The following is a 15,921-nucleotide window of genomic DNA, read 5'->3' as shown; positions in this document are numbered from 1 at the left end:
TGCTATGATTGCGATAAAAGAAAATCTTTAAAAACTACATTTTTCGTAAAGTCTCCATCTTCTCTTTCTATTTTCCCTTCTTTAGTGAGAACTTTTATTGAATTTTGAGAAACTCCTCTTGACAAAGCTACATATAATTGACCATGGCTGAAAACGTGCTGTGGAAGATAGATTCCGACATTGGGAATGGTTTGCCCTTCTGACTTATTTGTGGCAATAGCAAAACTTAGTCTAACGGGAAACTTTTTTTCTACTAAGTACAAAGGGAAGTCATGAACTCGCATTTGTTTTTAATTTAATTCTGGACAAGAATGCTCTTTTTCCAGCATTGCTTCCTGTTAGGATTTCCATATCCAACATATTCTTAAATAAACCACCACATAACAATTGTGTTCCATTACGCATGCCATATCTAGGGTTTACGTTTCGCAACAACGTCAAAGGTGCACCTTTTTTTTTACCTTTAAAATACGTGGTTGGATACTTCCTTAAGCTGTTGAGTTTAGGAATTCCAGTTGATATAAGTTATGAGTATTCCCTTCAATCTCGTTAAATGACAACAAATTATGTTATTCTCTTGGAAACTAATTGATAATTATGTCATTCAATTTTTGAACATCGTCATTTGTAGGTTTAATTATGGCTCTTTCAACCATATATGAATTATGATATTACTCCTCGCCTATGAATCATATACACTCCTCATATTAGATGTGTCTGAACACGTGTTGCATTCGCATCCACAAATATAATTACCCTAAATTATGTGATTTTCTCAAATTATCAATGTTATTGGTGTGTCAGTATTCGTGTTGTATCTGGTGTCGGTGTTAATATTCATACTTCTTAGCGGTCCTCTCTTTTTATGGCCTCTCAGATGGTGGTTTGAATGTAACCAAAAAAAAAAATGGTGGTTTGAAGCTTTCCACTGTTTCTGTTTTTAGTTGTTGGTAACATGAGCGTGATTATCGTTTAACAATTTTGAATTGTTTAAATAGTTTTAACACTTTGATTTCACTATATTTTGTTGGATATTGGATGGGGGGCCATGGAAGCAATTTATCAATTGTATACATTGAGAACGTTTGGAATCATAAACAAAAAAGAAATGCTTTTTATTTCTTTAAACGGCAGTGGAAGGAGCTTAACGGCAGGGGATGTTATTGCTTATTTCTCCTTTATTTAATAATTAAAAAAAACCACGGTTCTTTTTATATAAAAAAAAAACCACGTTATCATAGTCTGAATAAGCAAATATAAACCAGCAATGTCAAATATATAATCCATAAGATTAATGGACTTTGATTAGTTGTAACATGAAAGAAAAAGAAAAAAAACTAAAAAGGTTAATTCTGAATTCTGATGCAGAGGGTTGAGAGAGGTTAAGAAAAACTAAACAATGCGGGAACGAACTATTAACTGTGAGAACCCTAGTTATTAATATTTAGAGGATTTAAAGTACAATCTTTAACATTATTTTTCGCTAACGTTTGTTACTAATTTTTTTTTTTGGAGGATTTAAAGTCCAATCTTTAACATTATATTTAGCTCACGTTTGTTACTAATCTTTTTATAAGAAAATTTAAAGTCCAATCTTTAACATTATTTTTTACTCGCGTTTGTTACAAATCTTTTTTTTTTAGATTATTTAAAGTCCAATCTTTAACATTATTACTTTTTGCTCGTGTTTGTTACTAATCTTTTTTTTAGAGGATTTAAAGTTCAATCTTTAAAATTATTTTTTGGTCACGTTTGTTACTAATCTTTGTTTGAGGATTTAAAGTCCAATCTTTAACATTATATTTTACTCACGTTTGTTACTAATCTTTTTTTTAGAGTATTTAAAGTCCAATCTTTAACATTATTATTTTTTGCTCACGTTTGTTACTAATATTTTTTTTAGAGGATTTAATGTAATATCCCGCTTGCCAGTATTGGAATATTACCAGACGATCGTACCAGAGGATTAATGTTATGGAAAGTAGGTTTGATGGAAATGTTTATTAATGGCATAAGTCAGGTACGAGTTAAGTATCAGAGTTGGATAAATGTGTTTAAAACGAAGAGCAATCTCGTACGTTCGCGCAAGGGAGTATATAAGTGTTTTTTGGGTCAAAATTATTCATTTCCACTTCTCTTTCTCTCTCTAGGTTTGAGAGAAATAATTCTCTCCTCTCTCTCTCTAGGAGGCCGCCCCCTTTCCCTCTCCCAAACCACTCAAACTCTTCCAAGATCAACAAGTGGTAATCAAGAATGGATTATGGTAGCTTAGCAAGCAAGAAACACTTGAAGGAAAGGATTAAGGCAAGGTTTGGTTGAAAAGTCTATAATCAAGGATGAAGCAAAAGCTAGGGTTTGGGCTTGATGCTTGAAGAATTGCAAGAAACTTATTTAGGTGAGTTCTATAGTTAGTTTTCCACCCTTGGGTTGTGTTATATCTTGTGAGAATTTATGAATTTGTATTTTTAGGGGTTTTAGAACCCTAAAGCCCTTTGGCCAATTTTTGTTGATTATGTGTTAGATTGCCATGAAATATGTTTAATAATGTCTATATATGTTTCTGGATGTTCATAGTGCATTGCAGGATCGAATTTGACGAGTTTTGGGTCAAAAATTGCAAAATCAGCACCATAGACCCGAAGAAACTCGCTATTAGCAAAATTATTTTGCTAATAGCGAAATTTACCTGAAGAAACTCGCTCTAGAGTCGCTAATAGCAAAATCCTCTGGACCAGCCAACATGCTTTTGGCTTGTTGGCTCTTTGTAGGGTCGGTGGTGCATTCCGAAGCCTTTCTTCCATCGTTTTACAACTTTATAACCCCAAAACAACATCTAAGCAATGCACATAACATCAAATGATTCTTGAAATGAAAATCATGGTAATCTTAGCATATATGGCAAGAATGGCATAGAGAGTTTAAACCGAATTACTCGGGTAGTGACGAACTAAGAAAGGGAATGAATATAGAGCCTTGACATAGTGTGTCAAGAACTAGAATAACTTGTAAAGAAATAGAAAGTTACGCATGAGCAAGATGCTTGATAAGACGCGAAGTGATATAGAGTATTCTATTCACATAGGAGCTAGAGTGACCTTACGAGTATGGTAAGATGTGAATTGATTAGATATTTATTCACAAAGTAAGTTAAGGAAGCATATAGTTTACCTCTAGTGGGATCGTTTAAGGATCCGAGGTAAAAGAGATAGCACATATAGATGTAACTTTCATGCATGCATAAGACTAAGACTTTAAAGAAGCAAGTGTCATGTCTCTTGTTATCGACACTAGGTTGGATACAAGGGGTTCTCATGATGGGAACGGTTAAGCCGTAAGGGACCCGCATGTCACTGAGTAAGCAAGAGTAGGTGTCGTGTCTTTTGCATTCCTTCCAAGATTGGATACAAGAGGTTCTCCAAGGGGAACAGGATAAGCCATAAGGGACCCGCATGACACTGAGGGAGTCCAGTGTGCCTTAGCTAGGTTTTTCACCGGTAGTAAGGGATTAACTTCGGGGGTTACTCCACCCGGGACTAATCCGTAAAATGAACTCAGATAATGTTTGTTTGATCGACGCTAACATAATAAATGAATCTGACTATGCATAATGATTATACATTTATATGTTATGTCATAGAGCCTTGACGCAGATCGTCAGGAACAAGTAAGATAGTAAGATATGATATGTTGGTAGATACAACATATTTATGCAAGAGCAAGTATAGAGAAAGATGTGCCGATGACGATCTTAGGTTTCCCCTAATCGTCCGGTTTAGAATCGTGTCATGATTATAATATGCTTAGGCCTCGATACGTAGAGCGTATTCTTGGCAATGCAGTTTTAGTTTCCCCTTGACCTCCATGACACGTAAAAGAAGTGAAGCCTATAACAAGTTAAGATGAGACTATGACGGCCCTAGTATGCACGACCGTCTAAGTATGCAAGTCCCCACACACGTATAATCAACCGGCAGGTTGTATTGTAGACACGTGGTGACCGTAGGTTTCCCCCAAGGTTACCTATAGCCTAGGATTAGGTAGAACTCACTGAGACATTATGTCTCATCCGAATCCTTATTTGTTTCAGATAAACAGGTTGGATGGCAAGCTAGTAGCCGAATGGATGTTTCAGCAAGTGTTCGTTCGTACCCGCTGCAGGATGATATGGATATGCAAGGACGTATTTACTATACTTTAGAAAAGTTGAAATGTATTATTATTGTACGAACACATATTGTTGTATAAGATATTTATTCGAAGTTTTAATGTTGTAAATCTTAATGTATCCAGTACTAAAGATAATGCACGTGCTAAACTTTCTAGATACGTTTAGTATATGTATTACATTTGGTATCAGAGCAGGTCGATTCAGATCGTGCCTTGGGTCATTAAGTTACAACTAAGGTAGTGGGACCATTGGGTTCCGAGTAAATGTTTTAGTTGTTGTTGTTAGTTGAGCCTGATCAACTCAATTTAGCATTCGACGATTAGAACGGATGCCTGAGAGCTGAGTAGGACCCAGGAGGAACGAAGTATGTGATTAATATGAATTTAGAAGTGAGAACTAGGAGTGAATTATAGTAAGAGTTTGATCGTGCCAGAAGGTGGCCGGTGAACCAAGCAAGTAGAAGTGTGAATTCTCCGGGAATGTAAGGCAATGTTAAGAACGAATGTTCCGACAACGTTGGGTAAGATGTTAGTGACACTTCGTATATCCGAAAGAGAAGGATTAGGAAATATCTAAATATGACCTGGAGATTCGATAAGAGTCGTTGTCGGAACGAGATTGCGTTAAAGAAAGGAATTGTATTCTGTAAAGCAATTGCAAGGCTATAAGAGTAGGAGAAGTCGACGTATGTTGATGGAAACCAATAGGCTCTCAGGGATGGAGATATGTGAAAGAAGTCGAAGATCTGAATGTCCAGAGTGGAAAAGATACTAACGATCGGGATGTGGTATGAGTTGGCAGAATTATGAGATAAGCTTATCGTAGAGGGAGAAGTTAAAGAATTATGTTAAGAGTTAGAACGACTAAGGCATTAATTTCTGATGTGCCATGAGTTGTATCGATTGATGTTAATGCTTGCCATGCAAAAGTTATAGAATTGTTTTTAAGATGATCAGAATGAATGATGTGCATTGGATTACTTGAGAAAATAAGATTTTTATGTAAAATATGTTTTCTGGAAAACTGAGCTGAAGAAACTTTTCGCTATTGGCGAGTTTACTCCAGAGGGCTTCGCTGATAGCGAACCTGGGGCGAAATTTTTAGTTTTTCCGAAAACTGTCAGTTTGTCCGTAGGGTCCGCAGTGACTATTGGGGGTTGTCTTCACAATCATTTATACAATAAAAACCCTTTATAACATCAAGTAACAAGTGCACATTACGTCCCAAGATATTCAAGGGAGAGGCATGGACAACCATTAAAGGAATCAATCCGGTTCAAGGTGACATTAGAAGTTAATGTGTCAAGGGGTAAGAAGAAGCTTGCATCAAGAGTTTTAAAGGTTCCGGCTTATGGAACTGTCGTAGTGGATGTGAAGACATGAGGTGGAAAGTAAAGTGGTAAAGAAGTATGTGAAATTACAAGATCCTCAGATATCGTGAAGTTAGGAGTATCTCTCGAAACTATGGCTTGCTTAATTAACTTGCTAAGGCTCGTTGTAATGATGGATTATAATGTTTTCAATTTTGAAAAGAAATATATGTATATGGGTGATTGGAGTTGGTGTTCTTGAATTTAAATGAAATTCCGCGGGTACCGGCCAGTTACGACTCGTGTAGAGTGGACTAAATACACTGTAACCAAGATTTGATGGCACAATTTTGTTGTCAACTCGTTTCGTGATTTTAGAGTAACGACTGAGGCCTAGTGTTATACCCTAATTTTGGACCTAAAAATACTTGCTCAAAATATTTTTTCCATCTTTGATATATGTCTATTACTCTTGAAAGATTGCCAATTTGCTATTACTTTACACTGATATTTTACTCTGCTTCATCTCCCAATTTAGCTTTGAAAATCTTTCCAACTGTGTATTTATCTATGTTTTCTTGCATTTCAAGTCATCCAAAACACTTTTCTTGCATTTCAAGTCATTTGAATTTGTCTCTGATCAATTGCATATTTCTCTGCATTTTATTTCAATATTATTTGCAAAATTCATGAAAAAGAGTATTTTAGTCATTTCCCGCATTCAAACTCATTTTAGTCCTTGAAAATTGTTTGAGTCTTTTCAATTGGTTTGAATAAGTCCTTGTTTCAATCTCATGTTAAAGTCCATTTCAAAAATTGCATTTGAGTCATTTCGAGTCAGTTTAGCCCCTAGGGGCATTTTAGTCATTTCCAGTGTTAAAACTTTGTTTAATCTCTAAAAATTGTCTCTGAGTCTTTTCAATTGGTTTGAATAAACTCTTGCTTTAATTCCCTGATAAAATCCATTCCAAAATTGCATCTGAGACGTTTGGAGTCAATTCAGTCCCCAGGGGCATTTTGGTCATTTCACATGAAATTTTGACAGAGAGAGGTTACTTTGAAGTACCTCATTTGTGTAGTTGGTTCATTTTAGTCCTTTTGTTGATTTTATTTTTTTTGGCTTCACTTTACGTTGTTTTTCAATTTACATTTTTACCCAATTTTACTCTTAATTGCATTTTAGTCCCTAAAGTCCTATTATTTGCACTTTAGTCCTTTCCTTATTTCATTTCAGTCCTCTAAGTCTCTTTTCAATTTTATATTTTTAGTCCTTTAAGTTTTTTTTTATAATTAAGTCCTTTAGTCTTAAAAAAATTGCAGTTCAGTCCTTTTTCTATTTTTCAGTTTTGTCCCTTTAAGTTTTTGATTTGCAGAATGGTCCTTCAAGTTCCCAAAATTGCAAAGGGGTCCTTAAGCACCAAACTCAGCAAGGCCGAGCCAACCAAGTTCAAAGTCCACATGTCAGCAAGCTATTGGTCCAACAATACACATGGCAGGCTATAAATAGTGCATTAACTGTACAAGTCAGAATCAATCATTTTCTGCCAACTCACGCGCCACATCACAAACACATTTCCACTCCCATTTTCCAGAAAAACATATCAAAGTCCCTTTTCATCAAGAACATGATGAAGTTCGTGAAGAACTTCATCATCTAACAAACCCTAACCGTTTCCAGATACACCAAAACAAACGCAAACCATCAAATTCACAAAATCAATACGAATTTCCAGAGAATCAAAACCAAAACGTTTACAGTTCAACAAATCTTTTCGAATTTATCCAAGTTCTCAGTGATTCTCTGTGAGAATCTTCATCACTGAACTTGTTTCCTTGCAATTCGAGCGTGAATCCGTCAATAACTACGACGAATTCAACGCGATCACAAGAAGTGTTATGAGGAAGAGAAGAAGGGGACCGAAGCAGAAACGAAGAAGAATTGAACCGGAGAAGAAGAAAATGAAACTTCACCGATTTATTTTCGGTGTCAACAACAACAAATCACTCACCAGAGAAATCAAAAGCTTCTGCGAAGTTTTCCGAAGCATTTCACTTCGCTTTTCTCCGATCTAACCACAGGTAAGCTATTCATCTTCTCTCTTTTCTTCCAAGATCTCAACAAAGGCGTATGTACGACGTATATTCATAGATCGGTGTAGATCAAAGGAGTTCGAACCGTTTTCGTCAAAAAAGGTTTTAAAATCTGAAAATATTTTGAAACCGTAAGAGTTTGAACCTGATCTACACTGATTCGTTGAGTTCTTGTGTTGTTAAGCCTTGGATTCGTGTTTGTTGTGAAAAGAGGAGTCAGATAAGTCTTAGATCAGAGAGTCTAGGGTTTACAAAGGTAGAAGACGACAGAATCGTCGCCGGCGGCGGTGAAACCCGCCGGAGATGTAGAGAGAAGGGAGAGCATCTCGCTCTGGAACAAACCCTAGAGAGAGAAACGAAGAGGTGGAATGAGGCTTGGACCGGTCTCTTGTGTTTATAAGGGAGCGTGAACCGGACCGGTTCGTTTGAACCAGTCTGGTTCACCTCTGGACCCAACATTTCACCTTTAGATCTAGGTCGAAGCCTTTCCGGTTTGATCTAACGGCTGTGAAGCTTCCGGATAGTCCAGGTCCACGTATGACTTTGGGCCTGGGCTTGCTTCGTTACAGGTTTTCGTTTTTACTGGTTCTTCTTGCTATATGCACAATGTTTGTTGACGTTTACACCCCCTGCCATGCCTTAAAGCTCTTGAAAAATTCCAAAAAAATTGTGAATGTTTTTCTTGCTATCTTGATTGAATCTTGATGCTGTTTACATGTTGAATCTTGACAAATTGTATGAAAAATATTTTGTGCTCTTGTTGATTCAATGTTTAATTCTTGTTAAAATTTTGTTAAAACCTCTAAAAGTTTGTGTGTGAGTTTTTGTGTGGATAATTTTAAGCATTTGAGACCTATCTTTTGGAAACCAATTACATGTAAAAAATTCATTTCAAAAGTATGTAGGATATATTCTTGTTTTTGCTTACTTTTCGTTAAGATTTTGTGAAATTTTGATGTGGTTTTGAACTTGAAATTTTGTTACATAATTGTGGCTTTGAACATGTGGTTTTTTTGTAGTGAATTTGCCTATTGAATGTGGTATATGCTTGCTGTTTTGAGTTAGATTTTTTGTGAACTTTGTGTTGTAAATAATGTGAAATGCTCTTGTGAAATAAAAGTGCATAAAGAACTTGAAAATCTTGTAAACTTTGGCATAGTTAAATCCTTAGATTCTCATGTTGGTTTTCTTGAAACAAGTCATTCAAAATTTCTCCAATATTATGAGAATCTAGGCTTCAATCTAGTTTTAGTTTTGCATTAAATTTCAAGTTCTTTTACCACTTTTTGTCAAGCTTGTCGGTTTACTTTTCTTACAAGTTATAATAGCTTTACTATGCATTTTGTTGCTAGTTTCTATATTTCACTCATGCTACTAACCCTTCTTGTTTCATGTCTCATCCCCATAGCATTTCACATCATACTTTCATCTCTTATTTCTTGCACTTTAATTTCTTGCCGTTTAAATTCATGCAAAGATTAGAATGTAAAACTTAGGGATTTTGTAATATTTTTCTTATGTTTTTAATTTCTTGCAAGACCATAGAATGTAAACTAGGGCATATGTAAAGGACAATGGACTCTAATGATGTACACCGACACAAGCACCGACACATGCACACACATCACGTAGTTACTTTAGACGAATGTTTAGGGAATGTATGTTTAGATGTATGCTTAGGAATCGCGATAGTTAGAAAAATTCTCTTTTCCAAAAAATATGAACAACATCACTCAAATCATTTTCTAAATAAACTTTGGGATCAAAATCCCATTGATTTTCCCTTTATTTTCTTAAACAAAATCTTAATGAACTTTAATCCTACTTAGACTCTTTTTTGCAAAATGACTAATTCCACCTCACTCTTTTCAAAATCTTATGCCCTTGAGGCCTCGCTCTCTCATTCTTCAAAATCCCATTTTCAAACTTAAAATCAACCAACAAAAACAAAAACATTTTTTGGAAGAGAACTACGGTGGATTTGATCCCTTGAAAGGGGTACGTAGGCAAGGAACCAATATTCCTTCAATTCAAAATAAAATAAAAATTCAAACACATTCTTCTCCCTCCAATTCTTCACTTAGTAAACCTTTAGGTGTAAATAATACTTTCAAATAGCATTTAAAAATAAAGCGCGCGCGTAGAAAGTAAAGACGGTTCCTATAGGATACTATAGTCGTTATGGGTGCCTAACACCTTCCCGTAGCGAAAACAACTCCCGGACCTCGATTCTCAAGGGTTTATCTTATTTTTTCCCTTCCCAAGAAAAAATGAGATATCAAAGGTTAAAAAGGTTCAAACTTAATCAATGTTTGACACCCGAAAAACCAAGATAAAACAGCTGGCGACTTCACTGGGGAGATTCGAGAGTTACGCCTAGTCTCTATTTTCACGCTTGCGCTTGTATTTTTACTTGCTTCTTTTACTTACATTCCTATGTGAATAAATGTTTAAATTCTTGCAAACATGTGGGGGTGAGAATATCAAAGTCCTACACCCGGACTGAGTGAACTTAGGATTTAGGGGGGATATAATCGACAATTCATTCTGGGGGTTGCCTCGTGTTTTGGATTATGCGATCAATCCCATACAGCTGAGGCATTTTGGGGGTGATGTTGTCGGCGCGTGTTGTCGCGTTTAGGCACTTTGCTTCCAATTGTTTTACGACGCTATGGACCATAGATAACCAAACCCATCCATGGCCATTTTCTAGGATGTAGTGCGGAGGCTAAACCGAGTGTTGTCTCAAGTTTTAGTCGTCACGCGATACTACACTCAAGTTAGACCTTCTTACGGATAATCATGGAGCGAGTGTTTTTCTCGTGGCACCATGATATACGTCGGAGAGGTTGTGACTTGGGAACCTTTTTAGAACCCGGTTACTATTTCCTAAAACTCTAGTTTTACCGGACACCGTGTCCACCCATGGCTTCTTGACTTTGAATCTCAACCCACCATGTTTTCTCCGTACTTGAATATGATCATGCATACATGCATACATGCATAAACTTTTTCCATACATTTATCGAAGGGCTTAGACAAATTGAATTTGTAAACATTGTAGGAATGGGGAAGACTAAGTCCTACAAGTTCATGGAGGTTGATTTGGCTAGTTTGAGAGATTTGGCACTCAAGATCGAGGATCCGACTGGTTTCCGACACCGTTATGGGGACTTACTTTCTATTCTCCGGACTAATGTGGATGAGAAGCTTGTGCACACTCTAGTACAATTCTATGATCGGGAGTATCGGTGTTTCACTTTTCCTGACTTTCAGCTGGTACCTACTCTAGAGGCTTACTCTTCCTTGACGGGTTTACCCATAGCCAAGGGAACACCTTTCACGGGTCTCGAGCATCCTCCTATACCTTTGGTTATTGCTAAAGATCTCTATCTCAAGACCACCGATGTCTCCAAGAATCTTGTCACCAAGGCTCACATCCGAGGGTTCACTTCGAAGTATCTACTTGAAAAAGCCAATCTCAAAACCACTTATCAAGACACTCTTGAGGCTATTCTTGCGTTACTCATCTATGGGCTTATTCTCATTCCAAATCTTGACAACTTCGTGGATATGAATGCTATCATGATCTTCCGCTCCAAGAATCCGGTTCCTACTTTGCTGGCTGACACATACCATGCTATTCACGATCGATCTGGCAAGGGCGTAGATACATTCTTTGCTGTGTACCTCTCCTCTATAGGTGGTTTATTTCGCACCTTCCGAAGTCTTTCCATGACAATCCGGAGAATTGGACTATTTCACAGCAGATTATGGCTCTCACTCCTAATGAAGTGGTTTGGCTCACTCCCGCTTCTAGAGTCAAAGAGATTATCTTTGGTGGTGGAAAGTTTCTTAATGTACCTCTTCTTGGTACCCGGGGTGGAATCAATTATAATCCGGAGCTCGCCTTGCGACAATTCGGTTTCCCGATGAAAGAGAAGCCCATCAATCTTGTTACATCTCCTTACTTTTTCCATTAATCCAATGCTCCTACTGGGATAAGAGAAGATTTCATAGAGGCTTGGTCCAAACTTCAGAAGAAAGAGGTGAAGCATATGGGCGTGAGATCCGGTAATGCTCATGAGGCTTATACTCAATGGGTAATAAATCGAGCTGAGGAGATTGGCATGCCTTACCCCTCCATGAGATATGTGTCTGCATCTATTCCAACCATGCCTTTGCCCTTACTACCACCTACTCAGGAGATGTATCAGGAGCATCTAGCTATGGAGAGCCGAGAGAAGCATCAGTGGAGGGCTAGATACTATGAGGCTGAAAACTTGATTATGACTTTGGATGGAAAGGATGAGCAGAAGACTCATGAAGTTTTGACATTAAAGAGGGAGTTGGCCAAAGCTAGGGAAGAAATTGAAGAGAAGGATAAGTTGCTTATGAGAGATTCCAAGAGGGCTAGGGGTGCCCGTAACTTCTATGCCCGATACTGCAGTTATGAGTCTGAGTCTGAGTCCGAAGATGATACTTCCACTTCCTATGCTTGAGGATTTCTGTTCCCTGTTGTTATTTCCAGTTGTTATTATTGTTTTACATTTCAAAGTCTATCCCTTGGCTTAGTATTTCAAAGGGAGTTATCTTGTGAGACCTTGTGATGTTTGAATGTTTCAGTTTGTTTAGTAATGTTTACGAATTTCTAATTCGTCTAAAACCCTTCGATAAACATAAAAAGAGTCTTTTTGCATATGCATTAACACATCTCATGCATCATATGCATTCATTGGTCACAAAAGACTTCCCTCGTGCTCATTGCCTCCTGGTTTTTTTCCGCCGCAGTCTGAAAGGTGGCTCGTGCTCGCAAGGATTATCAACCAGCTAGAATTCATCAGACAAGATTGTATAAGAGAAGGAATATGGATAACATTGAAGAAGAAAATGCTCTGCTCCGCGCTGAATTGGCTGCTATGAAAGAAGACTTGGCTAAGGCTCATGACACTACGTCCGCTCTGATGGCTGCGCAAGAACAACCAGCCACATCTGTCCCAGCTTCTACTGAAGGGATTCCCTCTATCCCACTGTCTACTGTGGCTTCTGATGCTCGATTTGTTACGCCCAATGGCCGTCCTTATGGGCTCTCAGCTTTCTATGCTCCTGACACTGCAGCTGGTATTTCTGGTGTTGCCAATCAAGGACCTATTCCTGTAACAACCTTTGCTCCTACAAAAACCTCTATGCCTCAAAGTGACTACTGTTGTTACCGATCCTGTTGTACACACTGTGCAGTAGATAATCGATGTTGATACCTCGCGTGGACAGGACCCTATAATGGAGGCCATGAGAGAATAGTTAAGAGAGTTAGCTGGAGAACTCCGGGAGGTCAAAGCTAGCTGTGGGAACGGTGTTTCAGCTAAGGCTCGTGACCTATGCCTGGTATCCCGATTTGAGGTTCCTAAGAAATTCAAAGTGCCAGATTTTGACAAATACAATGGAACTTCTTGCCCACATAGTCATGTCATCCGGTACGTCCGAAAGATGGCCAACTACGCAGATAATGATGCTCTGATGATACACTGCTTCCAGGATAGTTTGGCAGAAGATGCGGCAGACTGGTACACTGGCTTAAGCAAAGACAATATTCATACTTTTGAAGAACTCGCTGCTGCTTTTGAAAGTCATTATGAGTTTAACACCCGCTTGAAGCCGAATAGGGACTCTCTTAAGTCTTTGTCTCAGAAGTCAGATGAAACCTTCCGTGAATATGCTCAGAGATGGAGAGGGGCAGCTGCCCGTGTTTCTCCTCGGCTTGATGAGGAAGAACTAACACAGACATTCTTGAAAACTCTGAAGAAGGAATATATTGAAAAGATGATAGTCTCGGCACCAAATAATTTCTCCGACATGGTTACTATGGGAACTCGTCTAGAGGAGGCTGTTAGAGAAGGCATCATTGTTCTTGAAAAGGGCGAATCCTCAACTAGTGCGCCAAAGAAATATGGTAACGGCCACCATAAGAAGAAGGAATCTGAAGTAGGGATGGTATCCGGTAATCAGTCTACCACTACTGTCGCTCCTATTAATGCAACTCCGTTACCTCTACCCTACCAATATATGCAGTATTCTCAGCATCCTTTCTTCCCGCCATTCTATCAGCAATATCCTCCGCCACCGGGTCAACCACCAGTGCCCGTTAATGCCATTGCTCAGCAGGTACAACAACAGCCTCCCGCTCAACAGCAACAACAGGGTCCTCGGCCCAGGACTTATTTCCCACCAATACCAATGCGGTATGCAGATCTGCTCCCAACTCTACTTGCCAAGGGACATTGTGTCACCAGACCAGGCAAGCCTCCGCCTACCCCATTGCCTCCCAGGTTCCGACAGGATCTCACATGTGAATTCCATCAAGGCGCTCAAGGCCATGATGTGGAAGGGTGTTATGCTCCGAAGTACGTTGTAAAGGATCTGATAGACAGAGGACGGTTGACTTTTGAAAATAGTGTTCCGCATGTGCTCGAAAATCCACTTCCAAATCATGGTGCTGTTAACATGATCGAGGCTTTCGAAAGAGTTCATGTTCTTCAAGAGTCTCCCGCTTTAGATGTCCGTAACGTTGCTACTCCTTTGGTGCCGCTACATGTTAAGCTCTGCCAAGCTTCCTTGTTCAGTCACGATCATGCTTCTTGTTCAGAGTGTCTTCAGAACTCTATGGGCTGCTGTGTGGTGCAAGATGACATACAGAGCCTAATGGAGGATAAATACCTGATTGCCAGTGATGTTTGTATGATTGTGCCAGTACTTCATGATTCTCCTGCTGGGAGTGCGCCTCAGACAAAGAATGTTGGACCCTTAGTAATCAGGTTACCTGAACCAGTATCTTATGCCTCCACTAAGGCAATCCCTTACAAGTATAATGCGACCATGATGGAGAACGGGGTAGAAGTACCTCTGGTATCCCCAGCTACAGTCGGTAATATTGCTGAAGGAACTACAACTCTGAGAAGTGGGAAGGTCCGTCCACCCTTGTTCCAAAAGAGGGTTGTTACACCTGCTGCCACAGTAACTCCGCCGGTTGCTCCTCCTGTTGACAAGAATGCTAGCCCATCCGGCCAGTCTATTGAAGAGTCTAATCTGGATGAGATTCTGAGGCTCATCGAAAAGAGCGATTATAAGATTGTAGACCAGCTGCTGCAAACTCCGTCAAAAATATCCATCTTATCTCTGCTCCTGAGCTCAGAAGCCCACATGAAAGTGTTGATGAAGGTACTAGAACAAGCCTATGTTGATCATGAAGTCTCCGTGGATCAGTTTAATGGAATAGTGGGTAACATTACTGCTTGCAATAACTTGGGGTTTGGTGACGATGAACTCCCCGAAGCAGGAAAACACCACAACTTAGCCTTGCATATCTCAGTACACTGCAAGTCTGACATGATATCCAACGTGTTGGTGGACACTGGATCATCCTTAAATGTAATGCCTGAGTCTACACTGAGACAGTTGAGTCATCATGGACTCTCTCTAAGAGGAAGTAGCTATTTGGTTAAGGCTTTTGACGGATCTCGCAAAGATGTTCTTGGAGAGGTAGACCTGCCAATTACCATTGGTCCTGAGACGTTCCAAATCAATTTCCAGGTCATGGACATCAATGCTTCTTACAGTTGCCTCCTCGGGAGACCGTGGATTCAGGACGCTGGGGCAGTAACTTCCACTCTGCATCAAAAACTCAAATTTGTGAGGAATGGTAAGCTTGTTACTATACATGGCGAAGAAGCGTATCTGGTTAGCCAAGTGTCATCTTTCTCTTGTGTTGAAGCAGGGTCCGCTGAAGGGACGTCATTTCAAGGCCTGACTGTTGAAGGTGCGGAGCCCCGGAGAGCTAGTGCTACTATGGCTTCATTGAAAGACGCCCAGAAGGCTGTTCAAGAAAGGCAAGCTGCTGGCTGGGGCAAGGTGATACAGATTTTGGAGAACAAGCGTAAAGAGGGCCTTGGGTTCTCCCCAACCTCGAGCGTTTCAACAGGAACTTTCTATAGTGCTGCGTTTATTAATACTATTGCTGATGATGCTGTTGGAAGTAGTCATGTGCCTACATTTGTTGTACCAGGAGGCACCGTGAGAAATTGGGAGGCTATTGATGTTCCTTTAGTCATGCATGCTTCCATGTAATGTGTCTTGTTGCTCATACTTTTCTTTGTTTTCAAAATAACAATCCTTTCACTCTGCCCAAGGTGAAAGTGATATCTTTGTAAGGGCATGTTTGTTTCGGCATTGCCGTTATTAATAAAAATTGTCGTTTTTTCCGCGACTCTTTGTTTTTATACTTTTTAGTGCCTTTTTCCTTGGAAATAATGGTAATTCCAGAAAAAACCAAAACATCTGTATTTTCTTATTAATTTCA

The 15,921-nt window shown here is 39.0% G+C and overlaps 1 pseudogene; it reads left to right on the top strand.

Annotated features, from left to right (window-relative positions):
* Positions 1-12,436: 12,436 nt before the first annotated feature.
* On the top strand, positions 12,437-15,689 carry LOC146918106 (uncharacterized; annotated as a pseudogene).
* Positions 15,690-15,921: the final 232 nt, after the last annotated feature.

Source organism: Medicago sativa, chromosome 6 (genome assembly GCF_051527215.1).
Source record: "Medicago sativa cultivar Bolivia chromosome 6, Bolivia_mono, whole genome shotgun sequence".
NCBI lineage: Eukaryota > Viridiplantae > Streptophyta > Magnoliopsida > Fabales > Fabaceae > Medicago > Medicago sativa.
This window is presented reverse-complemented; position numbering and strand designations above follow the sequence as displayed.